This window comes from Schistocerca nitens, chromosome 2 (assembly GCF_023898315.1).
Source record: "Schistocerca nitens isolate TAMUIC-IGC-003100 chromosome 2, iqSchNite1.1, whole genome shotgun sequence".
NCBI classification, from domain to species: Eukaryota; Metazoa; Arthropoda; class Insecta; order Orthoptera; family Acrididae; genus Schistocerca; species Schistocerca nitens.
In genome coordinates, this window is record NC_064615.1 from 669533422 (window position 1) to 669551329 (window position 17908).

General features: G+C 49.5%; 2 non-coding genes across 2 annotated transcripts; both read right to left on the reverse strand.

Moving 5' to 3' along the window:
• Nucleotides 1–10843: 10843 nt before the first annotated feature.
• Nucleotides 10844–11029, reverse strand: LOC126237693 (U2 spliceosomal RNA). The gene has a single exon (XR_007545164.1). It is a non-coding gene; the product is annotated as a U2 spliceosomal RNA (small nuclear RNA).
• Nucleotides 11030–17101: 6072 nt separating this feature from the next.
• LOC126237694 (U2 spliceosomal RNA) lies at nt 17102–17287 on the reverse strand. The gene has a single exon (XR_007545165.1). It is a non-coding gene; the product is annotated as a U2 spliceosomal RNA (small nuclear RNA).
• Nucleotides 17288–17908: the final 621 nt, after the last annotated feature.

Consider the following 17908-nt stretch of genomic DNA (forward strand, 5'->3'; position numbering starts at 1 on the left):
CGCCGCGCCGCACGGTGGTCGCTGAAGTATGCTCAGAGGTTACGGTGACAGGGGACTGGCGGCGCTTACCAGTCCCCAGCTCAGGCACCTCGGGGTCGCCAAGCCCGTACCCAGCAAATGAATGCTGAGCCCCTGGGGGCGGGAGGAAGGAGAGCCCCCCCCCCCCAAAAAAAAAGAAAAGAAAAGTGGTTAAGGCGTTGGACTGCTAATACAATGTGCTCTGCACGCGAGGGTTCGAATCCCATCCTCGTCGAAGAATTTTACGTAAAGTACCCATTTCGGATCACGCCTTCTACAAGCGAAACGCCACTCAGTAGTAACAATGGAACGTGTAGGTGGCAGATAACATCAGCAAGAAATATGAAACTAAACCGCCTACCAGATGGAAGGACACAACATTCGATAGCGTACGCCTTTTCGAATCAAACATCATCTCAAGATCTTTAAACGAATCTAAGTTTGGCACCAAGGTGGTGCTTGGGAACGGTGCGTTCTTATTCATATTTAAGTGCTCACTTCTCGCAGTCATTTTAACGTATCGAGCCTATAATACCCACAACTGTAGCGCAGTTGCCGCCTTTCGACAGTTTGCTCTCCGTCCGGCTGCCATATACGGAAGCGATCTGATAGGGCCTGGCTCCGTCGCCAACAGCAGGAGTCTCTGGTCACACAATTCGGCTTGGAAGAACGTGGTTTGCTCTTCGTAAAAAACTACAAAGCAACATCAGCGATGAGGTCAACCAAGGTGCCAAATAAATGTTGCGAATCGAGATAATCGCGTCGTTGCAGTAATTGTTATACTGAATGCACAGGACATTTCTCATTTGCATTAGACAACGCTACACGTCGAATCGGTGCTTATGTCTGCAGTAAGTAAGTGAGCCGACTACCTTCCCCCGATCGGATACCGAGGTGGACGGGTGCCATCATTAAATGATTCACGAGTGGGAGTTTGGTCAGCTGCACTGCAGCAGGGCATTACAGCGTTAACACCAGCCACAGTACGATGCGTTTTCGAATCGACAAACGACTTCTTTCCGCAATGACTACAGAGGGACGCAGTTTCCGATGCAGCAGACGAGGTGACCGAGTGGTTGGTAGTCAGCCGGCGGACGCGGTCGAGTCCGGACGTTCTGTGCTGCGCGCCTCGCCGTCGCTGTTTACGTGTGGTGAGTCGCTGCGCTTGCTTCAGTGTCTACCAGTGTTTTGGTGTAATCTGAAAATGAACTCGGTTTCGTGATGTCTCAACCGAGTAGGAAAGATACACTGAAGTTTACTTTTGACAGAAACTTTGTCCGACCTAAATCTTTCGAAGTTGAACAATCGTTAGAAGATGACGTAAAGATAGGACTTGAGGACATAATCGGGATACATCTTTCGATTGTCAGTAGCACCGTTTTCGTTAAATTATCTAGATCAGACATGTGTGAGAAAATAGTTGAATCCTGTGGTGGTATCCTAAAGTTTAAACATAGCGATGGAAATGTGGGAGGAGTTGCTGTTTCGCATGCCGGCCTAGGAATACGGACTGATCGAATTTTTGAACTTCCATTTGAATTAACCAATGAACAGATCAACGCAGTGCTTTGTACGTACGGTAAAATCATAAGCAATATTGCGGAACGCTGGTCTAGTGCACATAATTTCCCGGTTCTTAATGGGGTGCGGAAATTGAAAATCGAGCTGCAGAAGCACATCCCGTCTTATATTAACGTACGCGGGTATCGTGCGATAGTAATGTACGGCCGGCCGAAGTGGCCGCGCGGTTCTGGCGCTGCAGTCTGGAGCCGCGAGACCGCTACGGTCGCAGGTTCGAATCCTGCCTCGGGCATGGATGTGTGTGATGTCCTTAGGTTAGTTAGGTTTAACTAGTTCTAAGTTCTAGGTGACTAATGACCTCAGCAGTTGAGTCCCATAGTGCTCAGAGCCATTTGAACCATTTTTAGTAATGTACGATGATCAGCCTCGAACGTGTGCCGCATGCAACTCGACAGATCACGTGCGGGCCGAATGCATGCAGAGGCGAGTGGCGCAGCTGCCTGCTGGCGAGGCTGCCAGCCCCTCCGCAATGACAACACTGCCTGTGACGTACGTCGCCGTAGCGCGTGGGCTTTCGGCTACACCCACGGTCACCGAAGTCAGTGAAAACACCGTAGTTCTTGCGACAGTGACGCGAATGGAGACTGTTGCAACGCCGGAACAGACCCCACCTACACGTAGAAATATCGACGTCTGTCGTAGTCACAGAAGAGCAGGCATCCGACATGCAAACGGCTGCGTCCCCATCGGCCGCTGTTACTCCACGGGGGAATCTCCAGCAGCTTACGATCAAAGCCCACAAAATCGTACATCTCCCAGAAAAGTTAAAAATCGGAGAGTTGCCCGCCAGGGCGCAGAACAGATTGCACCGGTTCTACGCGAAAAGGCTAAACAGATAGGTGAACAACTCAGTGAAAAAGCATCTGATAGCACAAACCATGATCATCCCTCAGCCAGTTTACCATCAGTCCTTGACAGTGTCTCAGATACTCTACCTCTGAACCCCGAACAGTCAGCTAAACTTCGAGCGGACTGTGATGACAGCATGGTCAAACTCTATCCTGTTGAAGAGTCAGTAACGACCTCGACACGGCCACCGCCAACTAGTTGGGCAGACGATACAGAATCCAATGGCGAAGTAGACAGTATGGATACTTCCGAAACGGTGGCAGCCATAACTTCAAAGACTTCGATGTTAATGAGAAAGATAACGCCTCGACAGAAACTACCGCACAATAAGAACGCGCGACTGATCCATTTTCAAACGGAGAATATTTTTAACTCTGCCTTTAAAGTGACTGTCAATACATGCTTTTGTGATCTGGAATTGCTTCCAAAGTGCTTTTTCGACGTGACGTGTTTTTCCAGCGCTATTTATGTTTGACATTGGACTGATTTTAGGCATTGCTCCTGTTTAGTCAACCACAATTCCGCCACAGGCCTATCGACTTGCTACTCTCAATATTAATATGATACGTAGCGCTCTTAAATTACAACATTTAAAAGACTTTTTATATGCAGCTGATGTAGACATTTTATTTGTACAGGAAGTAACAGAGATCAGACTTGATTGCATACCAGGTTATAATGTGCTCACTAATCCTGGGGCCGGTTGCGAATTAGGTACAGCTTTTATTGTGAAGGAAGGTATCATTATTAATGAAGTCACAAAAGTGCTGAGCAGTAGGGGCATTGCGGGCACTTTTTATAACAACAGACTAATTAATGTATATGCCCCATCCTGTTCCAGTAATAGACGTCAAAGAGCAGACTTTTTTAAAGAAGAAATAGTTCCTCTCTTTGGCGTCCGCCACGACAATGTCATCTTCGGCGGCGACTTTAACTGTGTCATCAGTGCAAAGGACCAGACTCCCAATCTTAACAAATCACTTGAACTGGAACGAATTTTACGAGACTTGCGCTTAGTTGACTCTTGGGAGCTCAAGCATGGGGCAGCATCTGGGTTTACCCATATCGCGACCCATTCGACAAGCCGTCTCGATCGAATTTATGTCACACCCACTAAGAGGAATAACATTCTGCAGTCAGAAGTACAGCCAGTGACGTTCTCAGATCATGCTGCATAGCCGGCTGCGGTGGTCTCGCGGTTCTAGGCGCGCAGTCCGGAACCGTGCGACTGCTACGGTCGCAGGTTCGAATCCTGCCTCGGGCATGGATGTGTGTGATGTCCTTAGGTTAGTTAGGTTTAAGTAGTTCTAAGTTCTAGGGGACTTATGACCACAGCAGTTGAGTCCCATAGTGCTCAGAGCCATTTGATCATGCTGCATACATCTGTACTGTCACTCTAGACCGATAACGAACGTGTCGATACAGGGGCGTGTGGAAATTAAATGTTTCACATCTACAAGACTCGGCGTGTCAAGAAGCCTTCCTCAGTACCTGGCGAGAATTTGAGCAAAGATTTGCCTCTTATAATTCGGCCATTGATTGGTGGCTCAGGTGCGCCAAACCTAAAATTAGGTGGTGTTTCATGAACTACGCACGGGAAAAGAGCTTTTGGTTTCAAAGGACGATTACTTTCTATTTTCATTGTCTGCGGGAACTGCATATGCTCGGCACTTCGGCTGTCGAGAATTGTCAACGAATTAAGAAAATCCAGGCCAAAATCCTAACCCTAAGGAGGACGCAGCTAGAAGGCTACAAAGTCAGGTCGCGTGTCCAGACTACTGTACACCAAGAACTCACCTCAGTCTACCATATGATCCAAGAAAGTAAGAAAGGGTCCCGTAAAATACTGACGGAGTTAGTTGCTGAGGATGGCGCAACGCTGACTACGCACAACGAGATTAAAGCGGCGGTGCTAAACTACTTCACCACCTTGATGTCAAATAAAGAAGTTAATGTGCAAGCGCAGGATGCTCTTTTGAATAATTTGCGCAACAGAGTCAGTCTCGTGGACGCGGAAAAGCTATTAGACGTGGCAACCGAAGAAGACGTGGAATATGTACTCTGGGAAAGTGCTAAAAATAAATCCCCCGGACCTGACGGAATTCCCGCAGAATTCTATCAAAAATTCTGGAACACCATAAAGGCGAAGATCACTTGCATCTGTAACGAACTTCTAGATCACAACAACGTGATCCCCACCAGCTTCTGTGAAGGCATAATCGTTCTAATTAAAAAAAACTCAGGCAGTGCAAACGTAAAAAATCTAAGACCGATAACGCTGCTCAACAGCGACTATAAAATCTTTGCGAGACTTTTGGCCCAAAGGCTTAAATCTACAATGACCAGTATCATTGGCCCTTACCAGACCAGCGTGGGCAAGGATCGGAAAATTCAACAGACTTTGTGCGACTACCGTGTTTTAATCTCTATTGCGGAAATCTGTAAACTGAAATGTCCCATCATGTCTTTGGATTTCGACAAAGCTTTTGACAGGGTAAACCACCAGTATCTCTTTTGTATCATATATGCGATGGGTTTTCCATATGGGTTCGTCGCAATTATACAACAGATGGTAGCTACTAATTTATCCAGAGTCATCATCAATGGCCAGCCTACCCGAGCAATAGAGATAGCCAGTTCCGTCAGGAAGGGCTGCACAATGTCCATGGCGCTTTTTGCGATTGCCATTGAGCCTTTGTTAGCTACCCTGACGCAAAGTTTACAGGGCATCGTCATACATGGATCCCGAGTAGTGTGCAAGGCGTATGCAGACGATGTCGGTTTCCTTGTACTAAATAGAACTGAAGTGGAGACCGCACTACAGATAGTCAGGCAACATGAGCAAGCGTCAGGTGCACAACTAAACTGGACAAAGTCTGGAATATTCAATATTGGCCGCGGCCTAGGATCGCACTCTCACAGACAACTACGTCAGCTGAAGATCTTCAAGTGTCTTGGAATTGATTTTCAGAGTAATATTCGGCACACAATTGCAACCAACTATAGAAAGCTTCTACGGACTATTCGTGCCAGCATGCGGGAACACAGTGTACGAAAACTAAATGAAATTCAGAAAGTAACGGTCGCAAATGTATACCTCACATCGAAACTCAATTATATCGCTCAAGTTTTACGAATGTCTGCACTCACTGCAAAACGAATTATGTCAGCATTAGGACAGTTTGTCAGCCATCACCACATTTTTAAGGTTCAGTTTGACACCTTAACGCTTGCCACAAAAAATGGTGGCTTAAATCTTGTCGATGTTGGAAAGAAGGCGCAAGCTTTATACATATCAAAAACTTTCCACCAATGGAAACACTCAGCTGATAGTCTCGCTGCTCACCTGCTTACTGAGATAGCTCCGGCCGACCTCAGTCCCCCTGTCACGGTGCAACATATTCCAAACGGACTTTACCATTTAAAATGGTTTTTACTGGAGTACAGTTATGTACAAACAAGGATCCCCGAACAAGAAATGAAGACAGTGAAACACGTGTACCAGGAACTCATGAAAGATAATAAGAAAAATAACATCGAATAAAAATACAACTTTTACATCTGGAAGGTAATCTGCGAGAACATCCATTGTCCGTACTTGCCGTCAACAATGAAAGCCACTTGGTATTTCGCAGTTAACAGAAAATTGGCCACTAACTCCAAACTACATAACATACACCTCGCAGAATCGCCTTTATGCACAACGTGGAATTTAATGGATACTGATGATCTCAGGTTTGTGTGCGACAAAGTAAAAGATATATGGGAATATATCACGAACAAGTTAGCACTCATCAGTAGAACATCGCCCAGATATACACTCCTGGAAATTGAAATACGAACACCGTGAATTCATTGTCCCAGGAAGGGGAAACTTTATTGACACATTCCTGGGGTCAGATACATCACATGATCACACTGACAGAACCACAGGCACATAGACACAGGCAACAGAGCATGCACAATGTCGGCACTAGTACAATGTATATCCACCTTTTGCAGCAATGCAGGCTGCTATTCTCCCATGGAGACGATCGTAGAGATGCTGGATGTAGTCCTGTGGAACGGCTTGCCATGCCATTTCCACCTGGCGCCTCAGTTGGACCAGCGTTCGTGCTGGACGTGCAGACCGCGTGAGACGACGCTTCATCCAGTCCCAAACATGCTCAGTGGGGGACAGATCCGGAGATCTTGCTGGCCAGGGTAGTTGACTCACACCTTCTAGAGCACGTTGGGTGGCACGGGATACATGCGGACGTGCATTGTCCTGTTGGAACAGCAAGTTCCCTTGCCGGTCTAGGAATGGTAGAACGATGGGTTCGATGACGGTTTGGATGTACCGTGCACTGTTCAGTGTCCCCTCGACGATCACCAGTGGTGTACGGCCAGTGTAGGAGATCGCTCCCCACACCATGATGCCGGGTGTTGGCCCTGTGTGCCTCGGTCGTATGCAGTCCTGATTGTGGCGCTCACCTGCACGGCGCCAAACACGCATACGACCATCATTGGCACCAAGGCAGAAGCGACTCTCATCGCTGAAGACGACACGTCTCCATTCGTCCCTCCATTCACGCCTGTCGCGACACCACTGGAGGCGGGCTGCACGATGTTGGGGCGTGAGCGGAAGACGGCCTAACGGTGTGCGGGACCGTAGCCCAGCTTCATGGAGACGGTTGCGAATGGTCCTCGCCGATACCCCAGGAGCAACAGTGTCCCTAATTTGCTGGGAAGTGGCGGTGCGGTCCCCTACGGCACTGCGTAGGATCCTACGGTCTTTGCGTGCATCCGTGCGTCGCTGCGGTCCGGTCCCAGGTCGACGGGCACGTGCACCTTCCGCCGACCACTGGCGACAACATCGATGTACTGTGGAGACCTCACGCCCCACGTGTTGAGCAATTCGGCGGTACGTCCACCCGGCCTCCCGCATGCCCACTATACGCCCTCGCTCAAAGTCCGTCAACTGCACATACGGTTCACGTCCACGCTGTCGTGGCATGCTACCAGTGTTAAAGACTGCGATGGAGCTCCGTATGCCACGGCAAACTGGCTGACACTGACGGCGGCGGTGCACAAATGCTGCGCAGCTAGCGCCATTCGACGGCCAACACCGCGGTTCCTGGTGTGTCCGCTGTGCCGTGTGTGTGATCATTGCTTGTACAGCCCTCTCGCAGTGTCCGGAGCAAGTATGGTGGGTCTGACACAACGGTGTCAATGTGTTCTTTTTTCCATTTCCGGGAGTGTATAACACCTGCTGCCTTTCTGACGCCGGACGATACCCCGTACCCACGGACGAGAAGGAACGCACTAAACTGGTTAAAAGCCGCTACTGTACATTACTTATTTACAAAAGAAGAAAAGAGTAAAGAAGACTTCTGGGTCTATCTTACAACTCAGCGCCATATGCTAATGAAAACGAAAAACTATAAGGATACCTTCGCCAACTACCTGCTCAAAACTGTAACGTAAAATAAAGAGACTAACAGATCAACTGGTTGAATTTCATGTTAACGAACGTTCAGCAGATACTCACTCCAGATAAGACGGACCATCTATAAGGCGAATAAAATGTCATGTTGATCGAATCACAAGTTACAAACATACTGAAGTAATCGATTGGCAAGAGTTCAAGCTTCATTTCGTAAGCCGGCCGCAGTGGTCTAGCTGTTCTAGGCGTTCAGTCCGGAGCCGCGCGACTGCTACGGTCGCAGGTTCGAATCCTGCCTCGGGCATGGATGTGTGTGATGTCCTTAGGTTAGTTAGGTTTAAGTAGTTCTAAGTTCTAGGGGGACTTATGACCTCAGCAGGTGAGTCCCATAGTGCTCAGAGGCATTTGAACCATTCATTTCGTTACCACAAGGCGATGGAGCCGCGATACATTTCAGTTACTATCTCCTTCATATGGATGATTGCATCGTGCACGACGCATGTAATCCACCACGTTTTCATTTTCCTTAATTCAAGGCCTTTGGTACCGCGCCGACGAAGGCGACTTAATTGCGAGCAGAAGGACAGGCTATAAGGGGTGGATGGAGGTTGTAAAAAAAAAAAAAAAAAAAGTGGTTAAGGCGTTGAAAACCAAAAGTGGTTAAGGCGTTGGACTGCTAATCCGATGTGCTCTGCACGTGTGGGTTCGAATCCCATCCTCGTCGAAGAATATTACGTGAAGCACCCATTTCGGATCACGCCTTCTACATGCGAAACGCCACTCAGTAGTGACAATGGAACGTGTAGGTGGCAGATAACATCTGTAAGAAATACCAAACTAAACCGCCTACCAGATGGAAGGACACAACATTCGATAGCGTACGCCTTTCGAATCAAACATCATCTCAAGATCTATAAACGAATCGAAGTTTGGCAGCATGGAGGTGTTTGGGAACGGTGCGTTCTTATTCATATTTAAGTGCTCACTTCTCGCAGTCATTTTAACGTATCGAGCCTATAATACCCCCAACTGTGAGTACGTTACCGTGTTAATTTTTACGATTTGCGGGGACTGCTCCCTGATCTCGTGATGAACTAATGAGTGCTTCTAATTGGCGAGCAGTTTTCCGCATACCGTCCGAGCGGTCAGCGGAAACAGAGCGCGTAACTGATGAGGCCTGAGATTCAGCCTCACTGCTGCTCTCAGGAGGGGGACGTATCACGCCCTCCTCCTCCGCCTGCTGTTCTTGGTTCGCCTTCTTGCGCCTATGACGGCGCCGTGGGGACTTTGCGTCATCTGCCGGTGGGGGTGGGGTAGCAAGAACTACCTCCATCTGTTCTACAGTGACAACATCACTGGCCACAGCAGGCGCACTAGTCGCCGCCGGCGGTACCGCCACTACGGGCGTCAGGTCCGAGACAGTCTCAATAGGGCTGTCAATAGTTGCACTAGGCACCGTTTTCACCTCTCCTGACGGACCCGGAGTCGAGTCGTCAGTTCTCTCAGCGGTTCGGTGGGCAGCACCCGCCACTATCTCGCTGAGAAGAGGTACAAGGTTGTCACCATCCGTGCGTTCCCGAGGTAGTTGCACAGGGCGCCTGCGCGGGCATTCCACGCGTAGATGCTCCGTGGATTGACAGAGGGAGCATGTCTGTGGTTGCCCTATATAGGTAACCTGTGCCATTGTACTCGCAATATTTAAATATGACGGTATGTGCTGGCGGAGGTCCATACGAACACTACGGACTCCGCTGTTGCCCTGGAAACGGTAGGCACTGCCCCATTTTTCATTCGTGATGCCAAGCACCTTGCCATACCGCGACAGGACACGGCCGATTACTTCATTGTGACACTCAGGGGGTACATTGAATACCCGCACAGTCCGTATGCCGAAGCCAGATGGCACTATATGCACTGTTCCGACTGTTCCATCGAAGTAGCGGAACGGATGTTCGCCCGCGAGTGCCAGGCCATACTTTTCGTATTTCTCCTGGTCGAGAAATTTTACAAATAGCGAGAATAAGACAAAATCCAGTTGAAAGATGTCGACGTCATTTTCCGGTACCTGCAGATCACCAAACATCCACTCCTGCATTTCAAAGGCCGTTGGCCGTCTCGCTGTTCTGTCGAACACGCATTGAATACTGTTCGACCGGTTCGACATTTCACCGCAAAAATTCCAACGCTGGAAAAACCAAGAACAAACGAAAACGACCACGACCCGCGACAGAACACAACGGACCGCTCCGACCGCCGGGTGCTTCTTAGCCAAAAGGCCGAGGAGCGATAAGGAAAATCCGCAGAGGAAGGGCCTAAATGCTTGCAGCGTGTGCGCTCCACATGTGGGAGTGACACACGGTGGTACGGGCCGATATGGCAACAGGCGACCGTCGGAAACATGGCAAAAGCAAGTGCCGGAAGGAACGACAATTCACAAGAGCACTCGTCAACAGCCCAGTACTAGCCTCCATGTCAAAGAGTAAACTGCGACTCCCATTTGAACGCCGCTAGCTGCCAGGGCAGTGGAGAAGCCGTGAGGCCGCCCCACAGCAGCGCCAGGCCGGCGCGAGCTACACCGGCGCGAACTACACCTAGCCGAGTGCTTACTTCGTCCACCGCCTACTACATATGTGTGTGTGCGTGTGTACACACGTTTTCTGCGTGCGTGCGGCGGCGACGACGACGATAAGAGACGCCAACGAGGCATCCGAAGGCACTGTTCTGTGCCCCCATAAATTGCCCGCCTGGTGTAATGCGGCTGCAAGAGGGGTCCGGCTAAAAAAAAAAAAAAAAAAAAAAAAAAAAAAAAAAAAAAAAAAACCTTGCGATAATCTAAAATTAATTAAAAGAGTACATGGTGTGTAAGCAGCTAACTACTGGGCACATCGACAACTACGACAAGTTTTGCTATTAGCGGAATATCTAATCACTGCAGAATATTAACCCATTTCAGGCTGTGTTTTAATTAATTTTAGGTGGGCCGATCCCGGCGGTACTGCAATGCCGGGCCAACCCGCGACAGAGGTGGAGCAAGCCCCTAGCACTCCGTCATGAGCCAAAAATGAGTTTAATATTCTGGTCCTGCGATGCAGGACGTATCAGATATTAAGCTGATAAGAACAGATACTACACTTTTTTTTTTTTTTTAAATGGGCCTCCTTCCTCCCCTATAGCCCTACCTTTTCCTCTCCAAAAATGCCGGCAGCCTCTAGTGTCGACGCAGCACGTAAAGCAAGGTGCTGTTAGTAGCAAGACTTATTGCCAGAACCGAAAATAAAAGCGGAGGTATAGTCTATGCCTCAGGGGGCGACGACACACTAGTCATAAATACACCTCTCTCTGCAGGTGTGAAGCAAGTGATGAGTTTAGAAACTAAAAAGGAAGAAATAAATTAAGACAGAAATGAAGGCAAATTAAAAATAGGGACGGCAGCACACACAAATGAAAACGAAACTGGCGAGATAATCCCATCGCCCATAGAATTAACGAAGTAATAATCCTCTAAGATATATTACGTGTTTTCTAATTTCCCAATAATTTTCCATACAAAGTTCACACAATTACCATGTTACCAATTGTCAGATCATTAGTATCATAGAATAGTCTACTCTAGTGATGCCCAGAAGGCCAATGTCAAATGTAGGGTATAGGCAAGTCAAGGGTAGTTTGAAAGTCTGAGTGACATAGCTCCAGGGGTAAACTCAGGCAATTCCTGGACGAGGTGCCTTAGTCAACCCGGAACACCTTTTGGTAACCATGAACCATTGCAACTTTCAGAAATCTTGCAAAGGTAGTGGTATATTTCCGGTCAGATTCCGCCAGGCGATGTTGGCTCCACAGGTAGTCCATGAAAGAGACAGCATCGGTGAGGGAAAGGTCATAGATCGTGAAAATGGTGTGGCCCAAGAGCCACACCATGGCGTTACGTCGCGTTCGGGGGTTGGTCTGAATATCAGGGGCGAGGAACCAGTCGATTGACACATTGTCTGGTGTCGTCCCACCAATCAGCGCTAATAGCACACGTGCAAGGTCCCACACTTCTGTAACGTGAGGGCATAAGAGACGGTGCTCTCTGGTGTCTACGTCACCACATCGGCCGCAAGCAGCCGAGGGCCGTAGGCGGATGGCCGCCAGTCGATGATTAGTGGGTATTAAACTGTTGACGACACGGTACCATAGCGCTGAAACTTCCGTGGGAAGGGCTGGGTTGTTGATATTAACCCAAGCTTGGTGCCAGATGACCGACGGTCGTCTGTCCTCTAATTTATGTGGTGTGGGCTGGCCTCGAAGTGCCTGGTAAAGGCGCTTCGACGTGCGCGCCTTGTCAGTGGCCACTGTTAGGACGTAACTTTGATTGAGGTAATAGTCCTTGACTGTCGTCATCCGGAACGGAATATGCGTCAAACATACTGGTGCACGCGCCGATTGTGGACATTATGGGGCGAAAAGAACCGCTGTTGTCCCACCTGGGTCAGTTCCGCGCAAAGTGGCGATACGGTGAATCAGGAGGGCCGCACATTTGCGGGGAAAGTCAATGAGTCCGAGGCCACCATCGGCCTTTGGCAGCGTACAAGTCTGTGCATCAACTTTGAACAGTGCATGCCGCCACAAAAGCCAATATACTGCTTGTGAGATGGCTCTGCCGATTTGTTTCGGTAGCGTAAGGAGTTGTGCTACATACCATTCCCGTGAGAGGATGTAAGTATTAATCAGTTGGATTCGTTGATGGAGGTCGAGTCGTCGATCAGCGTGGCTCACGCAAAGTCCTCTGATGCGCGTGAGAAGCCGCCTCCACGTGAGTGTTAACATACGCTGCGGGCAGGCAGTCACCTCAAGGCCCAAGATACGTTGTTCCCCCACAACTCGGTACCATGGGCGTTCGATGGTCAATGATCGTGGTCCTAGCGGGATCAGCACCGTTTTGTTGGAATTTAACATGGCACCGGATGCTCGTTCATAAACGTTGAGAACTCGGCGAACTGAATCGATGTCCCTAGCGTTTGCGACGAACACACCGACATCATCCGCGTATGCCGCACTGCGAAAGGTGACGCCTGGGAGAGCGACACCATCGACCATCCGTCCTATGTCGCGCAGCATGGGGTCCAGCGCTAAAGCGAACAAATACATTGACAAGGGACACCCTTGTCGAACTGATCGTCTGATGGGAATTGGTCGTGATCTGCAGCCGTTCACAACGATTGTGCAATTTGCGCCATCCAAGAAGTGCCGGATGATTCTTATGAAGCGCTCGCCAAAACCCATCCGCGACATAACGGCCAGCAGGTAAGGGTGGGAGATCCTGTCAAAGGCACCGGCGAAATCGAGGGAGATAATTGCAGCCGGGGTTCGAGTGTCGGCGGTGAGTAAGACAGCATCACGGTACATAGAAGCGGCGGTGAAAATAGTTCGATTCGAAACGCCACATGATTGAGTGGGGCAGAGTACCTTATTCATTACTTGTTTAAGACGTGAAGCCACGCTTCGTGCCACCAATTTATAATCAGTGTTAAGAACGGTGATGGGACGCAGGTCTTTAGCCCGACAGTGACCTGTGACCTTTGGAATAAGGGCAATACGTCCAGCTAGAAATTCGGCGGGTAGTTCGCAACCAGCAAAAATCTCCTCGCACATTTTGCAGAAGCGGTCTCCTAACAGGTCCCAAAATTGTTGGTAGAATTCATAAGGGAGACCGTCGGGGCCAGGTGCTTTTTGTCCTGGACAGGCACGGAGGACAGATGTGAGGTCAGCGAGTGTGAGTGGCTCGGTTAAACAGTCGCGGTCTCGATGATCCAATGAAGTTGGGACCCCACCGATAAGTGCTCGTTGGGCAGCGACGTCTACTGCAACATCCTGGAAGAGGTCCGTATAATGGTCTGTTAGGTGTTTGAGAACTTCACGATGGTCTGTGAGGCGCGTACCATCGTCTGTTTTAAGGCGTAGAATGGTGTTTTTCTTTGCATGATTCCTTTCAGAGGCAAGGTGATAGCTGGATGGCCTCTCGCCCTCAATCAGGGATGTGGAGCGGCACCTCACCACCATCCCCTCGGCCTTCTCCCGAGAGAAGCGAAGGATTGACGCTTTAATTTTGTTGAGGCGCATGCGTAGCAGGTCATACCTGTCAGCAGGAAGGGTTAGTGCATCGTTTAGACATTGCTGATAGAAGTCTAATGTGCTGCGCTTCCAGTGTGCGACTTCGCGACTATGTTGCTGGATAACACGTCGCAGCCGCGGCTTCGCACAGCGGAGCCACCAAACTACAGTGGTAGGGTACTTTGATGCAGTAGCGATACAATCCCGCCATGTTTTCGTGACAAGAGTGCGTAGTTCGGGCGTTGGTAGATGTAGTGTATTCATCTTCCAATAGGTGCCCCGAGGAACCGGGGTTGGGCCCGTGATATGCAAGGAGCAAGAGTACGCACAGTGGTCACTAAAGGCCACAGGGATGACTTGGACGGCGCAAAGGGCAGGAAGCAAATCAGCAGAGACATAAACACGGTCAATACGGCTTGCTCCAGTGGGGTAGATGTGAGTAAATTGTGTGTAGGCGGGATGAAAGTGGCGCCACGTATCATTAAGGTCAGCCGCCTGAAGGAGTGAAGCGAGTGCTTCACACCTCATAGGCGTTGGGACCTGATCAGCATCGGCTACCACACAGTTAAAATCTCCGCCAAACACGATAAGACGACGAGCTGTCAAGAAAGGGGTGATATCTGACGTAAAAAGTGTTCTTCTGTCATGCCTGTGATTAGCTCCTGAAGGAGCATAGACGTTAATAAAAAGTACATCCCGAATGATACATGCAAGAACGCGACCATTGGGTAATTTTGTAACATTGGATGGAGTTAACTCTGATCTGTATAGCAAAGCAGTGCCCCGCCTGGCGTCAGGGTCGATGTTATATAGTGCCTCATAACCAACCAGGTCAGAGAGAAAGGGGGCACAAACCTCCTGGAGAAAGACCACATCAAATGCACCAAGGCGCAGAAAGTCCTTCAGAGAGCGTAGTTTTACTGGGTTGGAGATGGAGTTAATATTTACTGTTAAAAGGGAGAGGGCTCCCGGCTGACGGTCAATTGCAGGCATAAGATAGCAACACAGAGAAAGTAACGTCAGATGAGGTCATGGTCGTATGTAAGCAGGTGCGTAAGGATCGAAACTGTAACCCTGCTACTTCACCCCGGATGTTAAACACAAATACCAGACAGCTCATGTGGGAACGAGCCCACTCAATCTCGCATTTCGTCGTCTTCGTCGTCAGCCCAGTTCCGTCTTCCCCCATCGGCGGGATAGTCCGGACCAGGCGGCGCAGATGGCTCAGTCGCAGCGGTAAGTGAGAGGGTGCGAGTGCGCTGCAGTGGCTGTTCACTACCCTGTTCATTTTTACGTTTTGCGGTGACTGCTCCCCGATCTCGTGATGAACTAATGAGTGCTTCTAATTGGCGAGCAGTTTTCCGCATACCGTCCGAGCGGTCAGCGGAAACAGAGCGCGTAACTGATGAGGCCTGAGATTCAGCCTCACTGCTGCTCTCAGGAGGGGGACGTATCACGCCCTCCTCCTCCGCCTGCTGTTCTTGGTTCGCCTTCTTGCGCCTATGACGGCGCCGTGGGGACTTTGCGTCATCTGCCGGTGGGGGTGGGGTAGCAAGAACTACCTCCATCTGTTCTACAGTGACAACATCACTGGCCACAGCAGGCGCACTAGTCGCCGCCGGCGGTACCGCCACTACGGGCGTCAGGTCCGAGACAGTCTCAATAGGGCTGTCAATAGTTGCACTAGGCACCGTTTTCACCTCTCCTGACGGACCCGGAGTCGAGTCGTCAGTTCTCTCAGCGGTTCGGTGGGCAGCACCCGCCACTATCTCGCTGAGAAGAGGTACAAGGTTGTCACCATCCGTGCGTTCCCGAGGTAGTTGCACAGGGCGCCTGCGCGGGCATTCCACGCGTAGATGCTCCGTGGATTGACAGAGGGAGCATGTCTGTGGTTGCCCTATATAGGTAACCTGTGCCATTGTACTCGCAATATTTAAATATGACGGTATGTGCTGGCGGAGGTCCATACGAACACTACGGACTCCGCTGTTGCCCTGGAAACGGTAGGCACTGCCCCATTTTTCATTCGTGATGCCAAGCACCTTGCCATACCGCGACAGGACACGGCCGATTACTTCATTGTGACACTCAGGGGGTACATTGAATACCCGCACAGTCCGTATGCCGAAGCCAGATGGCACTATATGCACTGTTCCGACTGTTCCATCGAAGTAGCGGAACGGATGTTCGCCCGCGAGTGCCAGGCCATACTTTTCGTATTTCTCCTGGTCGAGAAATTTTACAAATAGCGAGAATAAGACAAAATCCAGTTGAAAGATGTCGACGTCATTTTCCGGTACCTGCAGATCACCAAACATCCACTCCTGCATTTCAAAGGCCGTTGGCCGTCTCGCTGTTCTGTCGAACACGCATTGAATACTGTTCGACCGGTTCGACATTTCACCGCAAAAATTCCAACGCTGGAAAAACCAAGAACAAACGAAAACGACCACGACCCGCGACAGAACACAACGGACCGCTCCGACCGCCGGGTGCTTCTTAGCCAAAAGGCCGAGGAGCGATAAGGAAAAATCCGCAGAGGAAGGGCCTAAATGCTTGCAGCGTGTGCGCTCCACATGTGGGAGTGACACACGGTGGTACGGGCCGATATGGCAACAGGCGACCGTCGGAAACATGGCAAAAGCAAGTGCCGGAAGGAACGACAATTCACAAGAGCACTCGTCAACAGCCCAGTACTAGCCTCCATGTCAAAGAGTAAACTGCGACTCCCATTTGAACGCCGCTAGCTGCCAGGGCAGTGGAGAAGCCGTGAGGCCGCCCCACAGCAGCGCCAGGCCGGCGCGAGCTACACCGGCGCGAACTACACCTAGCCGAGTGCTTACTTCGTCCACCGCCTACTACATATGTGTGTGTGCGTGTGTACACACGTTTTCTGCGTGCGTGCGGCGGCGACGACGACGATAAGAGACGCCAACGAGGCATCCGAAGGCACTGTTCTGTGCCCCCATAAATTGCCCGCCTAAAACTTGCGATAATCTAAAATTAATTAAAAGAGTACATGGTGTGTAAGCAGCTAACTACTGGGCACATCGACAACTACGACAAGTTTTGCTATTAGCGGAATATCTAATCACTGCAGAATATTAACCCATTTCAGGCTGTGTTTTAATTAATTTTAGGTGGGCCGATCCCGGCGGTACTGCAATGCCGGGCCAACCCGCGACAGAGGTGGAGCAAGCCCCTAGCACTCCGTCATGAGCCAAAAATGAGTTTAATATTCTGGTCCTGCGATGCAGGACGTATCAGATATTAAGCTGATAAGAACAGATACTACACTTTTTTTTTTTTTTTAAATGGGCCTCCTTCCTCCCCTATAGCCCTACCTTTTCCTCTCCAAAAATGCCGGCAGCCTCTAGTGTCGACGCAGCACGTAAAGCAAGGTGCTGTTAGTAGCAAGACTTATTGCCAGAACCGAAAATAAAAGCGGAGGTATAGTCTATGCCTCAGGGGGCGACGACACACTAGTCATAAATACACCTCTCTCTGCAGGTGTGAAGCAAGTGATGAGTTTAGAAACTAAAAAGGAAGAAATAAATTAAGACAGAAATGAAGGCAAATTAAAAATAGGGACGGCAGCACACACAAATGAAAACGAAACTGGCGAGATAATCCCATCGCCCATAGAATTAACGAAGTAATAATCCTCTAAGATATATTACGTGTTTTCTAATTTCCCAATAATTTTCCATACAAAGTTCACACAATTACCATGTTACCAATTGTCAGATCATTAGTATCATAGAATAGTCTACTCTAGTGATGCCCAGAAGGCCAATGTCAAATGTAGGGTATAGGCAAGTCAAGGGTAGTTTGAAAGTCTGAGTGACATAGCTCCAGGGGTAAACTCAGGCAATTCCTGGACGAGGTGCCTTAGTCAACCCGGAACACCTTTTGGTAACCATGAACCATTGCAACTTTCAG